The sequence below is a fragment of the Rattus norvegicus genome, chromosome 13 (genome assembly GCF_036323735.1).
Source record: "Rattus norvegicus strain BN/NHsdMcwi chromosome 13, GRCr8, whole genome shotgun sequence".
NCBI classification, from domain to species: Eukaryota; Metazoa; Chordata; class Mammalia; order Rodentia; family Muridae; genus Rattus; species Rattus norvegicus.
In genome coordinates, this window is record NC_086031.1 from 77,436,328 (window position 1) to 77,452,188 (window position 15,861).

A 15,861-nucleotide genomic window follows, 5' to 3' on the forward strand; every position below is an offset into this window, starting at 1 on the left:
AAGGCTGCTAGCAGCATACTGGCTTCTAGACAGCTAGGATAAGGGTCTTAAAGCCCATACCCACAGTGACACACCTACTCCAACAGGGCCACACCTTCTAATAGTGCCACTCCCTGCATAGAGCATAAACAAACCATCACAGGTGAATTGGCCCACCCCCCAGCCTCCAGCAACGTTCTGAAGTTTTAATTCAGTGGTCTAGTTTAGTTAGTTTGTTTAGTTCAAAGGTCTGTTTCTAACAAATCGCCAGGCGATGCTTTACTGATGTTACCCCAGATCCTTGCGGGCACGCCCGTTAGGATCACAGTGCTCCAAGACCACACTTTGAAAACCACTGCTTTAAAATCTAATGAGTAACGAGTGAAAATGGCTACGGTGTGAGACAGGCTAGATAGGCAGGACAAATTAAGGGGACATGAGAAGGAAAAGAAGCCCCTCCCCTTAGAATGGAGTCCTGTTTCCCACAGGAACACAAAACAACAAGGACAAAATCATTAGCACAGCTGATAAATCCAGAATTACCTGCAGAGATTATGCCAGCTTTCCTAAAAAAAAAAAAAAAAAAAAAAAAGCCAAACAATGATACGAAAAACAACAAACTGCTTACGAGGGCCTCAGGTTTAACCATGTTGGCACTCCTCTAAGTCCAAACAATACATCGTATAAAGCTACCTTAACAATTTCATTTATTTAAAAAAAATTTAAGATGAGGAAAATAAACGAACTGGCTCATATTTCTGTACATAATTCTAAAGCTTCACTTCATTGTTAATCCTCATTGTAAATTATATCCTTCGAGCAATGAAGGCAGCCATTGTAAAGACACCTGAGTAGCACTCTCTTGAGAAGGCCACACCCACACTTGGGTATATTTTGTTCTTTTCTTAGGTATCTCTTTCTAAGAACAAGTACTTAAATCTAAATTGTGCACTATCTGTCACTTACGCCCTCCCTCAGACTTGCCTTGAATTCTTTTCTTCAGAGCAGTCAAGAATCTGTGTTCCCTGAGTGGAGGTCCCTAAGGACCAGAACTCTTCAGGCCATCCGTGGCATTTCCAGGGTGTGTCTCCTCACTGCTGCTCCACAATTTTAAAGAGTTAACCCCAAAATGCCCTACAAGGAACGTGAAGGACTGTTTGTCTCCTGTTTCACTTCCTCTTAGCTAAGAACGGAAGAGCCTTTGATATTACTTTAACTACTTTCCCACACAAGGCTCCCAATCAGGGAGCTGTGGGGCCTTTCAGAAAGCCCTTATTAGGAGCCAAGGGCATCAATCATCCTTGAAATACTATGAAATTTAGAGAAGAAAAGCACACGGCACCCAGCAACACAAGGCGTCATCAGTTGAGTGAGTATGTGGAATGTCTCATGTGAACTATCAGTTATAGTAGGCCTGGTTAAGGTACAGATAGGCAATAAGCAGGGGAGTCATGTGGAAGACATTAAACAGTTGCAAACATCTCCGATTAGGGTAGTGACGCTCTAAAGGAAAACCAGAATATTTTTATAGCAAATACCTTTGAGACTTTTTTCTGGTCTAAGGTAGGCCAAAGACGGCTTTCCTGGGGAAGAATCTATAATATGCTTTGGTCTGTGCTACATACTGGACTTTATTTCAATAAAAGCATGTCATAGGTGGGGGAGGAGGAAGAGGAAGAGGAGGAAAGGATTGTGAGAAGGAGGTAGTTCACCCTCTCTATCAGCAGCTCTCAGCCTTTCTAACACTGACCCTTACATGTTATATTAGGATTTCCAAACTGACTACCTCAATGATTTAAGATAAAGACTGAGAGGCTGGAAAGATTCCTCAGTGTTTAAGAGTGCCTGCTCCTTTCACAGAAAACCCAGGGTCAGTTCCCAGCAACCCACATGGTAGCTCAAAACCATCCACAACCCCAGTTCCAGGGGATCTAATGCCATTTTCTGACTTCATAGGCTCCGAGCACATATGTACACATACATACATGCAGATAAAACACTAAGATACATGACATAAATCAATCTAAACTAAAATAAATTGTTAAGGAACAAAACACATTCAACTCTGTAGAGTGTACTTACAAAAATAGGAATTAAGACGTCTGGCTATATAACTTGCATGCTATTCTTACTCAGTTATAATATACATTTGAGGTTTTGCTGACAATACTTAAAACTACTTGGTCATTAACAGCATTTAACTGAGAAATAGGAAGTAATAAGTTAAATGCACTTCTGTCTGGGGGCTGGTAAAGGCTGGATGAGTATGTAACAGGCAGAACAATGTTCCCCTAAAGTTGGTCAGATCCGAATGCTCCAGAATCTGCAAATCAGTTACTTGGCACAGAGGAGTTAAGGCTGTCCACCCAATTAACAATAAGGTTGTTAATCTGCCAATATTAAAATCAGATTAGCCTATATTATCCATGTGGGTCCAGTGTAATCACTGGGATCCATTTAGAGCAAAGGAGCGAGAAGAGAGTACTGGTAGCATGACAGGACCTGGTCCACTGTGTCTAAATTTGAACACAGAAGAATCCATAAGCCATGGGAAAGGATGTCCTACAGATGCTGGTAAGGGAACCTGAGATGATCTCCTCCCTAGCAGAGCAGGCAGACAGACGTGCAGGCCCTGCTGACGTGTCTTTGTGGTCTAGAGAAATGCAAGTCAGGGTTTTGACCTTTGCATTGCCCACAGCACTAAACTTTGTGATCACTCATTGCAGAGGTCATGAAAAACCAGTACAGATTATAAACAGGAGAGGAAGGAATCTGTATGCTTGGGGCAGGGGTTTAGAGCGGGGGTGGGAGGGTGGGGGTGGGGAGAACAGCAGGTCAAACTAGAAACTGAGTTTCAAAGCAAGCTTGAAGAGTCTTCAGTCCTTTAGCTCAAGCCTATCAGGCTGCAGGAGGTTAACAAAGAACCAGGACTGTGAAAGTCCAGAAGAAGTGATCTGAGAAATAGTCTTTGGAAGGACCAAAGAGTTTGATGACTTACTAGAAGGGAATAAAAGACTAAAGGACTCAAAATGGTACCCACATTGGCATTTGGATAAGTGAAAAGAATCTGTAGAAAGCAGCAGGAGAACTAGAAAATCATTTGTAGAACTGAAGGATCCCCCATGCTATTAAATCCCAGAGCCAGAGAGGCAAAGGCTGGACCTCCCGAGTGCCCTCTCAGCTGATGCCCTCCCATAGTTAGTTGCAACCAGTGCAGGGCACTGGTCCAAGGTCTGCAAGCATTCCACACATGGGATATAAAACTGGATAAAGAGAATTCTCCATGGTGGACAGGGAGTGGCTTCTGTAATAGGGAAACTATTTCATGCTGGTGATCTTAGCAGATGGGCCTGTTTTCTACACTGGAGTAAAATGAATGGTCTCCTGTGTCTTGCAATAATGGAAGTCAGGCAAAACAACCCAGAGTGATTTCATACCACTTTATTAGGTGGGTGTCAACACTTTCTTCAGGATATTGTTGACCCGAGAAGTAATTCGCAAGCTAATGTTGGATTCCTCATAGTAATGCTGTGTTCTGTCTGAATAGCTCTTGTAGTTTGCCAAGAGTTTTTTCTTATACAATGGTTTGGAATCCTGGTAAAGAGATTCTGAGCTGCTAAATTAATTTTTACATTAGCAGAACTGACTTTTCTGGCTGGAAGGACATGTCAGTCTTGTTAAATATTAATTAGCATCATCCTAGGAGATGGTCACACACCGGCAACCACACACACATAATTGATAATAAACTCCAATTGCTTGAAGATAAATGATAGAAATTATACTTAGGTCTGATTGAGTTCAGTCACAGGTATTCCAGTCACCTCTCAGTATTCTCTTTGTTCCTTCATTTCTTCTGTAACCAAATCAGTTGCTGTACAATTTTCCTTGTACATATGAATTGCTAAAGCATTCCCATTCACTTTGCTGGGGGAAGTAAAGCATACGGGAAACAGGAAAGTAATTTGCCATTAGGCCTGGAGCAGTAACTTTAGGAAAGTTGGGAAGGTGGGGAGAGGAGGAGATGATCCCCGGGTCAGTGACCAATGGCTGGTGTGTGGGACCCCTACATGAAAGGCTCACAAGTCTTCTTTTGGATCCTGTGTGCAGCCTGGATATTGGGGAAGATTATAAGGGTAGACTGTATCAATGTTTTCTCTACAATTTTATTGTAAACCAGATCCTTGCAAGGAGAAAAATACCCTGAAAAACAACTTATTTTTCTCCATAATTGTAGCACTCACTCAGCACTTTGAACCATGAGCATCTCAAGTGTCTGGTCTTAGGGGATGATCTCTGTCCTCAGCCCATAACAAAATACTTTCCACAACCAAAGGAATGATTTTAAAATAGAATTCAATAAATAACATTCATTGAAATGCTCCACCCAACCTATTCATCTTAAATTTCTGATCCAGCATCCTCAAAGACACAAACCCAAAATTCCCTCTATTCCAATGTAATCCTCTCTAAAGCGGAAACTCTTCTTGCCTCAGGGTGGCTGGGGTACAGGGAAGCTCTGTCCCTAAGAAGATTCTCAAATTATGATACCAAAACCTTTTATTGCCACTAACGCTCCTCATCTCCGAGTAGTTCATCTTTAGTTGGTTATTGGCTGGTTGGTTGGGTCTTCGGTTTGGTTTCCTTTGTTGTTTATTGCTTTGTTTTTAACAAAGGGGAAAAATACCCTGCCATCCTGGCTGACCTAGAACTCACCATGTGGCCCAGGCTGGCTTCAAACTCCCATCAATCCTCCTGCCCTAGCCTCAGGAGTGCTAGGATTACAGGCACGAGCCACTAGGCCTGTTTGATTAGTGTCTTTATCTTCATCTCTCTGACATAGGTAGAAAACGCCCCATTTCAAAAACTGGCATTTTAAGAATTGAAATATACTCTATGTAACATAAACTCTATCAATTGTCAGTGTTTTTATCAATAATAAAAATATACATTCCTTACCTTACTCCTATCTGTCCCCCCCCAATCTTCTGTCTCCATGGATTTACATACTCTGTACATATCATAAAAATATAATCATAAGACTTCCAGGTGCAGATGATGCCAGTTTGCTATTCCAGGTTTGATCTCATGGCTTCCTGCGGCTGCCATGCCTGTCACTTGTCATGCTTCTATCCTAACATGATAGACTTTCATGCCTCTGAAACGGGGCTGGCGATGTCTGCTGATGGTGGTAGAGTGTTTGCCTAGTGTGCACAAAGCTCAAAGTTCGATCCTCAGTACCACAAAAACCAGTATACATGAAGGACTTGAGGAGAAAGGAGAAACATGGAACCTGAGTGCCTAAGGTCATACATACAGCCTGAGCGTGTAATGGAGCTACAGATCAAAGCAACATTTTCCAGTACAAAGGACGAGCTCACGGACCTTGATTTGCACTACTCAAAAATAATGGCTAAAGTTGCCAGGTCATTAAATCCTCCAGCTTTCACTCCGTGTGTGTGTGTGTGTGTGTGTGTGTGTGTGTAATGTATATGTAATATATATATATATATATATATATATGATTATAATATGTGGCATCTTGTGTCTGGCTTCCTTCATTTAGTTTATTTCCAAGGCTCGTGTCTTATGTAGCATGTATTAGTATTCCACTCTATTTCATGGCTGAATAAGACGGATGTTAATTCTTTCCACTTTTTAAGCAATTATGAACAATGCTGCTGTGAACATTGACACACAGTATTTGCATGGTTTTTTTTTATTATTTTTATACATCTAGGAGAGATTGCTGGATCATGTGTTCATGATTATTTCAAAGAATAAACCTGATGGGCTTGGTCCAGAAAAGCAAGTTAGGGCGTGTAATTTTTCTCAAGGCATTGTTACAATCTGTCCCATTGGCAGTACACATAAAGAAAATCCTAAGATTCTACCACAATGAATACTGACTGAGAAGTAAAAGGGGGCAGGTTGGTTGTGGCAAGAAGGCCAATTATGAATTCAGCCCTTAATGTCCTCCAAAAGCCAGGGCAGACCTAAGACTACATAGAACAAACGGTGGAGGTTCACAGAGTTAATAGCTTAGAGAAAAGGAAGGTTAAAAAGCTAGGAGTGGGGGTTGGGGATTTAGCTCAGTGGTAGAGCGCTTGCTCAAGTGTTCCTAACAGAAGCACCAAAAGTGACAGGTATCTATAGTGGAGTGCTGGTGCGTAAGTGGACAAACAAAATGCCAGATGTGTGGCATTCAGCCTTAAAAAGGCAATCCTGACACACGCTTAAAGACACTACTCTACATAACAAGCCAACCACAAACTTACAAATCCCACATGATTCCACCGACATAATGTATCTGACATAGCTAAACCACACACACAAATATAAGGCAGACCTGTGAGCAGGGCGTGAAGGCACATGCCAGGACTTGAGAGAAGGATCAGGATTCAATGTCATCCTTAGCAACACAGAAATTCTAAAGCTAGCTTGGTAGCAAGAGAATCCTTCTTCAAGTCTGGGGTGGGGCTGAGGAAGGGCAGGAAGGAAAGCAGAATCATGTTTGCCAGCTGGTGGAGCAGAGGACAAAGGGATGTGGCCAGTAAGTATACAATTTGAATTTTGCAAGCTATAAAGGTTCCAGGGGTTTGATGCCCAACATGTGAGTGTACTTAACACTGAAAACCACCTACTTCAACATAATTGAGATGGAAAGGTTTATGTGTTTTTAAATATAATGGTCAGAATAATATTTTTGAGTGCCACATTCTTTCCTGTCTAGTGGCCTGTGCTGTCCTCCTGCCTGGAACATTCTCTCCCTTGTTTTTCATGATTGTAGTCTTTTACAGTTTAAGTCAGCTTAGATGTTTCCTACTCAAAGGAACCTCCCTCAGAAAACGTTTTCTCTTTTATATTATCTTCTCTTCTAGTCTTACTGTCAGTAATTCTTCTAAGAACAAAACCAATCAAACAAACAAACAAAAATCCAATGCCAATGGGCCATTTCTTGCTAACCAATTGTGATGGCCTTTGTTGGTTGTCAACTTGACTATATCTGGAATGAACTGCAATCCAGAAATGGAGGGCGCATCTGTGATCCAGATCTTAAGGGAAGAAGATATCACGACCTCAGTTCAGATCTTGAGGTGGGAAGGCACATCTTTAATCTGGACCACACACACCTTTGTCACTTCACATTGATGCCATCTTAGGACTGCCCTCATTTTCTCTTTTCCAGTTCACAATCTCTCATCAGTAGCTGCACACTGCCCCTTGCCTCTAAGGACAGGTCATCTGTCCTAGTCTAGAACTCCACATCTCATTGTCTCCAACATCATCCTCTCATTTTTGTGTCTATTTACAGTTGGGTTTTCAATTTCACTCTTACACTGGCTAAATGCTGTTATTAGTAAATATAACTTGTGGCACCTTGAATCCACAAAATGTCTTAGTGACTGTTCTATCGCTGTGAAGAGACACCATGACTGAAGTGACTATTATGAGAGAAAGCATTTAATTGGGAATTTGCTTATTATTTCAGGGGCTTAGTCCATTATCAGCACCCAGGGAGCATACCACTTAGTTGGCAGAGAAGTGGGAAAAGAAATAGATCAGGGTTAGCAATGGCTGTACCCCACTACCAGAAAGCCTTCTCCTACAACCATAACTTCGGTTTTTCTTCAGCTGAGCCTACTATTGCAGGAAGTGATCCATGACAAGATGACAGCACTCCCGCTTGACTTCACTGTGGTTTTAGTTTACTGTTAAATTCACACAAATACGTTCATCCCGTTGTCCACTTGACTGTAAACCTGACTATATCCCTTTTCAACTGTGGCTTCTTTTACAGTTTGGATCTTAACTGTCCCTCAAAAACCCATATATTAAAGGCTTGGTCTTTAGCTTGCAGTGCTATTGGGAGGTCGTAGAGACCTTAGGATGTGGGCTTATTGGTAGGTCTTAGACCATTGGAGACATTGCCTCCAAAGGAACTCTGGGACTTCAGTCTCTGACTCCTTTTCTCTGGCCACTATGAAGTGATCACCTTGCTCCTCAAAGTGCCCTTTGCCATGACAATCTATCTCATTTTGGGCCCCAAAGCAATGAGCCTAAGTTAGGAGCTAAAATCTCTGAGGCTCATTAATTCAGTTTCTTTCCCGTCTTTTTATGCTATCGAATGTTGTTCCTTACTTTTCTATTGCTATGATAAAACACCACAACCAGCGTATAGAGCCTATAGAAGAACAACTTCATTTGGGCTTAGGGTTCCAAAGAGTTAGAGTCTATGATGATGGAGCAAAGGCATGACAGGAGAAGCAAGGAGCCAGCATCGCCACAAACACCAGGCAGAGGGGGGGGAGGGAGAGAGAGAGAGGAGGGAGAGAGGAGGGAGGGAGGGAGGGAGAGAGAGAGAGAGAGAGGAGGGAGAGAGAGGAGAGAGAGAGGAGGGAGGGAGGGAGGGAGGGAGAGAGAGAGAGAGGAGGGAGGGAGAGAGAGAGGAGGGAGAGAGGAGGGGGAGGGGGAGAGAGAGGAGGGAGAGAGAGGGGGGAGAAGGAGAGAGAGAGAGGAGGGAGAGAGGAGGGAGGGAGGGAGGGAGGGAGGGAGAGAGAGGGAGAGAGGAGGGGGAGGGGGAGAGAGAGGAGGGAGAGAGAGGGGGGAGAGGGAGAGAGAGAGAGAAAGAGAGAGAGGAGGGAGAGAGAAGGGGGAGGGGGAGAGAGAGGAGGGAGAGAGGAGGGAGGGAGGGAGGGAGAGAGAGAGAGGAGGGAGGGAGAGAGAGAGGAGGGAGGGAGAGAGAGAGAAGGGAGAGAGAAGGGGGAGGGGGAGAGAGAGGAGGGAGAGAGGAGGGAGGGAGGGAGGGAGAGAGAGAGTGAGAGAGGAGGGAGGGAGGGAGGGAGAGAGAGAGAGAGAGAGAGAGAGAGAGAGAGAGAAGGGAGAGAGAAGGGGGAGGGGGAGAGAGAGAGGAGGGAGAGAGAGGGGGGAGAGGGAGAGAGAGAGGAGGGAGAGAGAGAGTGAGGGGGAGAGAGAGAAGGGAGGTTTGTGGCTTTGGAAACCTCAAAGCCCGCCTCTAGTAACATACTTCCTCCAGTCAGGGCCAAAGCTCTTAAATCTACCCAAACAACAGCACCAAGTGGGGACCAGGAATTCAAACACCCGAATCGGTGGGGGGAGATTCTCATCCAAACTACCACACAATCATTTTATCATTGTAATGGAAAGCTAACACACTTATTATTGTGTTGCTGTAAGACTGAATTGGGAAGAGAGCGTTTGGTTCACCACTTTTATATCCTTAAACTTTAATAGAATACCTGTCACATATACCGAAAGATCAGCTGATTCACCTGGCATTGCACCCAAAATTAGCATTACCACTTTCAGCAAGAAAGCTATGTTTGACCTTCAGCACACTAAAGCTTCCCAGATCAAGTGGGATCCCAGTAAGATACTAAACTTGGGAGGCAGATCGCTTCTATATGCGTTCAGAATAAACTGGGGGCGTGGCTTCCCCACCAACAGTGGATGGGCTGCAGGAAGTCCACAGCTACCACTCCGGGGTCAGACTGAGGTTCTGCTGGAGCAGCTAAAGAGAAAACAGAAGAATCAATGACAGATAACTGCAAGGGGAGAAACTCAGAGAATTCTCTGTTGGCCTGCCGCCTGATGTTGTCGATATGGTGTCAAATCAAAGACTACAAACAGTTAGACAAAAACTAAGACCACAAGTCAATAAGCAAGAGCTTGCTCCTCAGTTTGGAAGAAACCTGGCACAGGGGACATTTTCAGGGAAATTCCAAACACTCGCACCTTGGTGCACGCACCCTCTCCCCGTCTTACTAAAAGTAACTAGATAGAGCCAAGGCTACAGGTTGGATGCAGTAGTGCCCCAGTGCACCACGTTGCTGACTAAGTCCTCCGAATTGGAGCACTGCTCTGGGAAGGAGAGGCTCCTAAGATTCAGGAGGCTATAGACTGCTACAAGGCTTAGGAAGTTACAAGATTCACAAGACCCCAAGGTTATAAAAGCAGTAAACATCTGCTAAAAGCTAAAAGGACTCTCTGGTGAAGTCATCTGCAAGTTGGGCGAGGAGCTTCCAGGAAGCCACAAGCCATGTAGGGGTCAGCTTTTGGGTGACAGGCTCTCTGTTTTTGGGTCACCCATGCTCCAGGAAGTAACCCCAATAAGATCTTTGGTTCACCAAAGTAGGCTTGGGTGGAATCACCCTCCTGTCTGCTGCTGGTGCCCTGTCTGGGGATAAACAGACATTTGTTCACACCTCCCAGGAAGTGACACACCATAAAAGGAAACTGGTCAGACAATGTGTTTATTCAAGAAACTTTCGAAGACCCCAGGTTGTCAGTAGCTGTTGTCTGGCCTGCTGCTGGGCTACAAAGCATTGTTCTCCATGGGGATTCATTTGATAGGCTTTATATAATAAAATTATTGTTCTACTTATACCAAGATAAAAGAATTTACTGAATTTATATTTTACTATTTCCATTTTGCTCTAATTTTTAACTATAACGTCGATAAATAGATTTTTACTATTCCATCCTCTTGTGACTTGGCTTACAAATGTTCAAGTGTCAGACATGATCCAGTATTAGAAACAATGTTATTATAATTCAATACTTAAAAACAGTTTAATTTGAATGCTGGTTCTGTTCTACTTTTCCTTTCTTTAAGTAGACCAGGCAGATAATGAGTGAGCCACCTGCCTCTTTTCCTAAGTCCTGGGGTTAAAAGTGTGGGTCACCTAGACTTCTAACTACAGATATGTGTTCACCAATGTGTTTTACAGTCTATCTTTATGTGATCATGGTATCCTGACATGTTAATTCTATACAATTTTCAAGAACTTAGTAGTGAAGTATCTGAAAAATTCCTAATCTTACTAATGTAATGTCTGTCTATCCACTGCAATTGACTCAATTTACTCATATACTTCCACAATTAAACATTTTTATCCTTCCTTTAAAAAAAAGTAAGAACTGCCCAATTTCTATTTTAGGTGAAGCATGTGACCTATTTGGATAAAATATTTATTTCACCTTAATGTAAGCGTATAGCTTTGCAATATTTATTAATGTGTATTCCCTGAACTCTGAACAAGCTACACAATCTTACCTCAGAATCACGCTCTCTAAATTGACAAGGAAAATGATATTACCACTAAGTTGTTGTACCGCAATGTCATGTTAATTATGAGGATGGTGCTTAAAGACAGGCATTTGACAAATGGTGGCCATTTTTAACTTAAGAGTAAATTAAAACTTATAACACAACTACATGTGTTTCTTTGATCTCGTCTTGAGGGAGGAGTATTTCCCTAAGGTAAGATTCTTATAATGCAATAGTCTATCCCTAACAAAAAATTAGAGGGGAAACAGAGTGTCTCTATGAACCCTTTTTTTAATGTCATGTTTAAACTTTCTGAGGAAGTCATAGGGGCGTTCCCAGTACAACACAAATGAGATTTTTTTTAAAAAAAAATCATAATCAATCTATATTTTAAAGCCATGCTGTGTAGATTGATGTCTATAAGTAGGGAAGGCAGGCACCAGATAAGGCAAGGCCTGTGACTGGGCAGTGAAAAAGTAAGGTGGGCACAGAGTTTTGGAGAGAGGAGTGAGAGAGAAGGAAAGAAGAACGAAGATGGAGGCAGAGAAGGACGACCCAGATCTGTGTGGCCTTAAAGGGCCACCGGTAGTTACATTTCATAAGTGCTGGGTTTTTATAGGACACTCTGTCCTATCTAGGTGGGCAGTTTTTATCAATATTAATTGGGTCAGAGTTTATTGTGTGGACATTTTGTGGGGTGAGGATTTACTGATACAAATCTGATTGCTAAATTACAAGCTTCATGAGTCTTGATTTTAACAGATTCTGGGAGTTGTGACTATAACCACAGGGGGTGGATGGCTGAATGGGGCTGGCGTGGTGGCAACCTGCGCCATGGGAACTAGAAGTATGGTCACTTCTAGGGATAGCAACAGCACCTAGATAGCCGCAGGGCTCAGAGAGTAGCGGGCAGCAGCATGGGATGGACATTGGAAACCACAGTGAGTTGGGTTGAGATGGTTTATGAATTAAGATGAAAATACCCCGCAGATGCCACGTGGCCCGCTGGGGCTAGCAATAGCGTGGGTTGGTGTATATTTTAATATTTACGGCAATAATGCCCCACATAACTCACTTGATCAAAAGGTACAAAGTATGGACAGGTCTAGATTGCTTAGCGTAGCTCCTTAGTAACTCCTGACTTGGGTGCACTTTCTGTCCAGGGAAATACATATGCTTTCTAAGCAAGATGTATAGTCACCCCACTAATACAGAATGAGCTAACTCAGCTATGACACTATTAAACACTTATGCTAATTCATAATTTACACTGCTATTTCCCAGTGATTTATATCCTTTGAGTCTAACTCCTGATGTACTTATCATAAGTGATCGCAGCCCAGGGATATGTTGCTAAAGAAATTCCACATATGAACTGTTCTGTAGGCCAATATTGTTGGTTTGTTTTCCAGGGCGTCTGTATTACTATCTTCATAAAATCACAATCTTGCTTGCTGTCTGAGGAGTGTTTCCCTCTGAAGGAAGAATGGACAGCATATTTTCTGCTGAACTGTCTTCTACTGCTATTCACTGAAACTCAAAATCTTACTCTTTCTCATTTATATTTTGAGTGATGACGGTACATTTGTTCACATTCTTATAATTTACATTCCTTTTTTTTTTTTTACCTTAAGGAAACAATAGCAACAAAACGTTGAAAGCTGTGAAGTAAACAACTCAAGTAGCATCTGCCTTAGCAGATTTGAGAAACAAGTGTTGGTATCAGGAACCCCTTTTACCTCCGAACCCAGCGATGACAGCGACCCGCACATCTGTTGCCATGGCAACGGCCATACATTCCCAGCCTCCACTGGTTTAGCTCCTACCTTTACCTGCAGTTACATCACGGTTTAAATAAAAAGCGGCCCCTTCCTGCCCTTCTCTCCTTCTTCTTTCCCACCTTTGTCTCCGTTGCCCCTCCACACCCCAAACCTCTCCCACGAGGAACTACATTGGCCTGGTGTGGTCTGTCTGGACACAGGCTGCGATTCTATCACAATAGGAATCCTAAGCGGGCCATGAGACAACCTGATTTACACACAAAAACCTCAAATTCTGCTCAGAAATGGGAATGAGAAATTTTGGAAGCATGAGATGACCTAAAACTAAAAGAAATGGTGGACTGTCTACTTAATCTGGAGCTGGAGAGAGGGCTCAGCAGTTAAGTACACTGGCTGGTCTTGTAGAAAAACCAATTGAAATCCCAGCACCCACATGATGCCTCCCAACATCTGTTTTTGGTCGTTGTTTGTTTTGTATTATTTTTATTTATTTCCTTTACATCCCTGTCACAGGCCCCCTCCCTTCTTACCTTCCAGTCCAACCCTTCAAAGTCCCTCCCTCCACCACCCCCTCCCTTCTCCTGGGGAAGCCCCACTTGGGTACCATCAGGCCCTGGGGCATCAGGTTACAGCAGGAAGGACTAAGTGCATCCTCTCCCACTGAGGCCCCATCAGGCAGTGCAGCCAGGGGAAGGGGATCCAAAGGCAGGAAACAGAGTCACAGACGACGGCCACCACTCCAGTTGTTAAGGATCCCACACGAAGACCAGGCTGCACATCTGTTACCAATGTGTAACAGTCCTAGGTCCAGACCCTGCATGCTCTTTGGTTGGTGGTTAGTTGATCTGTAGGTCTTGTGATGTCCTTGACTTCTCCGGCTGTCTGTCTGCTGTTTCTTATACAGCCATAGAGATACTAGGAGTCCAGTCAGACAGGGTAGCACATGGCTTTAACCCCCAGCATTTGAGAGAGAGAGAGAGAGAGAGAGAGAGAGAGAGAGAGAGAGAGAGAGAGAGAGAGAGAGAGAGAGAAATCTCTGTGAGTCTGAAGCCAGCCTGATCTACATAGTAAGTTCCAGGTCTGCCAGGGTTACATCGTGAGACCCTGTATCAAAACCCAACATCTTTATGATGCTTGTCCTTTCTTCTCCTAGAGCAGTGGTTCTCAACCTCCCTAATTCTGCAACCCTTTATTACAGCTCCTCATGTTGTTGTGACCCCCAACCATAAAATTATTTCATTGCTACTTCATAACTGTAATTTTGGTACTGTTATAAATCATAATGTAAATATCTTGTGTTTTCCGATGGTCTTGGGTTACCCCTGTGAAAGGGTCGCTCAACACCCCTCCCAAAGGGGTTGAGACCCACAGGCTGAGAACAGCTGCTCTAGGTGAAAGACACTACTTGGGTGAATAACATGTGTATGTAGAGTCAAGCAGGATTCTGAGCCAAAGTGGAGAAGACAGACACAATGGAGGCAGCAAGGCCTGGCTTTCAAACTGCTCTGACTTACCTGTGGGACCAATCAAGTAAGGACTCAATGATCAGTGCTTTTAGATGAAGGTGTTTTCTAAGTTACAGAGATATTTATAATGGTCCGTGCTTGCTGGCAATGTGTGACTGTGGTAGTTTGAATAAGTATTGCTCCAGGAAGCTGATAGATTTGAATGCTTGGTCATTAAGGAGTGGCACTACTTGACAGGGATTAGGAAGTGTGCTCTGGTTGGAATAAGTGTTGTTGGAGGAACAGTGTCACTCGGGGTGGGCTTTGGGGTTTCAAATGCTCCAGTGTCTCTTTTGCCCGCTGCCTACAGATCCAGAAATAGAGCTCTCAGAGCCTCTCCGGCACCATGTCCCCCTGATGCCACCATGCTGGTAATGGACTAAACCTCTGAACTGTAAGCTAGCTCCAATTAAATGATTTCTTTTGCAAAAGTTGCTGTGGTCATGGTGTCTCATCACAGCCATAGAACACTAAATAAGACTCACACTGACCATAAAAATCACATTTCCTAGACACAGCCAGAATACAGCAAATGCAGAGGCGAATGCCAGCAGCAAACCACTGAACTGAGAATAGGACCCCCGTTGAAGGAATCAGAGAAAGAACTGGAAGAGCTTGAAGGGGCTCGAGACCCCATATGTACAACAATGCCAAGCAACCAGAGCTTCCAGGGACTAAGCCACTACCTAAAGACTATACATGGACTGACCCTGGACTCTGACCTCATAGGTAGCAATGAATATCCTAGTAAGAGCACCAGTGGAAGGGGAAGCCCTGGGTCCTGCTAAGACTGAGCCCCCAGTGAACTAGACTGTTGGGGGGAGGGTGGCAATGGGGGGAGGATGGGGAGGGGAACACCCATAAGGAAGGGGAGGGGGGAGGGGGATGTTTGCCCGGAAACCGGGAAAGGGAATAACACTTGAAATGTATATAAGAAATACTCAAGTTTATAAAAAAAAAAAATCACATTTCCTAAGTTTTCACACAGAGACTTTCCAGATTAATAAAGAAGAGTTAGGGGCATACGTTCCTGGCCCAAAAGCAATCAAAATAATTAGCCAAATCATGGCATTATGACTAAAACAAAGAAAAATAATAGATTACTCATAAAAGCTAAAGAACATCTCTATCATAGCTCCATGATCATATTTCCTTATGTTTTTTACAGGGGCATTAACTAGCTATGGGGACAAAGTAAGGGAGTCCGACATAGGAAGCAGATATACAGATAAAAACATCAACTGAAAGGGCTGGTAGGACAGCTCAGTGAGTAAACACACTTATTGCTTTTGTTAAGGACCCAGGTTCAATTCCCAGCACCCACATGGCAGCTTGGAACAGTCACTAACTACAGTCCCAAGGGATCTGAAGCCCTCACTGATCTTTAAGAGCACCAGGCATACATGTGGTGCACATATATGCATGTAGCCAACACCACTCACATACGTAAAATAATAAAATTTTAAAAACATCAGGCGAATAAAAACGAACCAACCAACAAACAGAAAAGCGCGCCTGGGCTGTC

At 43.4% G+C, this 15,861-nt stretch overlaps 1 long non-coding RNA gene across 1 annotated transcript; it reads left to right on the top strand.

Moving 5' to 3' along the window:
* Nucleotides 1–11,690: 11,690 nt before the first annotated feature.
* LOC120096299 (uncharacterized) lies at nucleotides 11,691–12,925 on the top strand. The gene is made up of 2 exons (XR_005492595.2): nucleotides 11,691–11,991; nucleotides 12,685–12,925. It is a non-coding gene; the product is annotated as an uncharacterized LOC120096299 (long non-coding RNA).
* The last annotated feature ends 2,936 nt before the right edge of the window (nucleotides 12,926–15,861 follow it).